The sequence below is a fragment of the Gadus morhua genome, chromosome 8, assembly GCF_902167405.1.
Source record: "Gadus morhua chromosome 8, gadMor3.0, whole genome shotgun sequence".
Classification (NCBI taxonomy): domain Eukaryota; kingdom Metazoa; phylum Chordata; class Actinopteri; order Gadiformes; family Gadidae; genus Gadus; species Gadus morhua.
The window spans coordinates 8,174,381-8,176,880 of NC_044055.1; positions in this window are offsets into that span (position 1 = coordinate 8,174,381).

Consider the following 2,500-nt stretch of genomic DNA (forward strand, 5'->3'; position numbering starts at 1 on the left):
ACTTTGCTCCCATAGGGTGTATTCTGCACAGTCAGCGTAGTAAAGCTGCCTCACATTCGATAAACGGTTTTGATTGGCCCAATCCTGGCCAGGTCTTTTGGAAATCTGTCTGAACGGGAAGGGGGTCAGACACATATGCCAGAGCAAATAAAACATGAGCTTGCAGATTTGTCTGGTTCCCAGGCTAAGAGCAAGCAGCGTTTTGAGAGTATCCAATCATATAAATACCGCCCATTCCTTCTGGCAGTGCTGCAGTGCCACTCCCCAAAAACGCATGAGTAGCTTGCTAGCTTTAGCAATAGATCTGCCTAGCCTTGTGGAAGACTCTGGTCTGAGCGCGTGGGAGAGTGTGCATGCAGTCAGGTAGGTAGGTATACAGACAGGCGGGGCGTCCAATCAATTAATTGGGGCCAAACCAAATGATTGGTTGGGCCTGTTACAGGCCTGCAACAGCCATAGATGGCATATAATAAAAAAAAAAATGGGTCAGAGTATTTGGTCTATTGACTGCTGTCTGGATGTCAGGGGAATTTAACAACAAATATGACAAAAAAAGCTTCCAAATTAAATTACCTACCCTAGCTTTAACATGCATTCAGAGAGTACGAGAGAGTTTTATACATACGTCCTTCAAACACATTTCCCTCTGTGTCTCAATCTCCTTTCTTCCCATTGGCAGGTGCCTGTGTGTGTGCGTGTGTATTGTTTGTGTATGTGTGTGCGTGTGTGTGTGTGTGTGTGTGTGTGTGTGTGTGTGTGTGTGTGTGTGTGTGTGTGTGTGTGTGTGTGTGTGTGTGTGCGTTCATGTGTATGTGTTTGTGTTTGTGTGTGTGCATTCATTGGACACATTTAAACGCATGCCTATATAAGGTCATGGGAGTCTGTCATCATAAGAGACCGCAGCCTCTGACAGTTGACTGCTTGATTTGCGACCGTCATCGCTCCGGTCCCGTCCCCCCACGTGCACCCGCACCGCAGCTTGGAAACCGCAGTCAACTATCAGTTTTAAAATAAATAGAGTGGTGAAGGGGGCTATGCTGGCCAATGATCGTCGCCCTTTTTTTCCAGCAGCTATCATTTTGTCATTGTTCACCGTCAGTGTGTGTGTGTGTGTGGGGGGGGGGGGGGGGTTGGGTGTGTGTGTTTGGATGTGTTTGTGTTTGTGTGTGTGTGTATGTGTGAGTGTGTGTGTGTGTGTGTGTGTGTGTGTGTGTGTGTGTGGTGTGTGTGTGTGTGTGTGTGTGTGTGGTGTGTGTGTGTGAGAGAGTCTAATTCAGTACCAATGTTGCCCAAACCGTAACAAGACACAATCTTCAAGCCAAAAATAGTTATTTTCACCAGTAAAAAACGAATAAACTGTTTGCTATCTCATCAGGCCACATGTCCTGTGTGTTTGAAATTGTTTGTGTGTGTGTGTGTGTGTGTGTGTGTGTGTGTGTGTGTGTGTGTGTGTGTGTGTGTGTGTGTGTGTGTGTGTGTGTGTGTGTGTGTGTGTGTTGTGTGTGTGTGTGTGTGTGTGTGTTTGCACGTGTGGTGTGTCTGCATGCATGCGTGTGTTTTTATGTCTGTGGGTATGGATGTATGAGAGAGAGAGACATAGAGAGAAAAAGAGAGCGAGAGAGTGAGTAATAAAGAGTAATAAAGAGAGACAACACTATGCACTTTTTCAAACTCTCTAACACTCTCACTCTCGCTCTCTTTCTCTCTTTCTCTCTCTCTCTAGGGAATGATCTTGCGCCCCAAGGGGCGGTTCGGCGAAAGGAGGAGGCGTGTTCTGGCACAAACGTTCCCTGGTGCTATTTTGCAGTTTCAGAAAACAATTGCCCCACAAACCAGGAAACACCTGGTTTAAAGTCAGTGGCGCGTTGTTCAGATGCTATTTTAAGGGCGCATGCATAATGTTGCTTGTGCACCTCGCGCATTCACTTTGCTTCTCTCATCTACCTAGCCACACATTCTTAAGAAATTATTTGGGAAAGAACAGCTGATACAGCGGTAATAAATTGTACTTTTAAATCAATGCATCTGCAAACACCGTACAGCAAACACATATTTTCTTGACACAGACATCGTGTACAAGCCCATAACTTTTAGGATTGATGAGTATTTGATCATGAGAAAACATTGTTTTTCCGCGAGTGAGTGTTAAAAATAATGAATGAATGCGGGCGCACGTGTGTGTATGTGAAAGAATTAATGAAAGCGGGCGCGCGTGTGTGCGTCCATCTGTTAAAACACACGCAAACTATACAGTCCATGGCAATGTATATTAACGGGGGGACACATGCATATTTGTCAATGTATTGCATATATCATAGAACCACAGTTACGCATATCATATGTGTAAAGTATTCTTTGCCAAAATTTATTTGTGGACTCAGTGTTCCTGAAGTTGTGTAAGAAAACGCTATTCCATTTGTGAATTAGGCCATATTATTTGGCCATAAACTGAGCCATTTGAAGTTTGAAATTCAAAGTCATGCATCTGTCTCATCGGAGA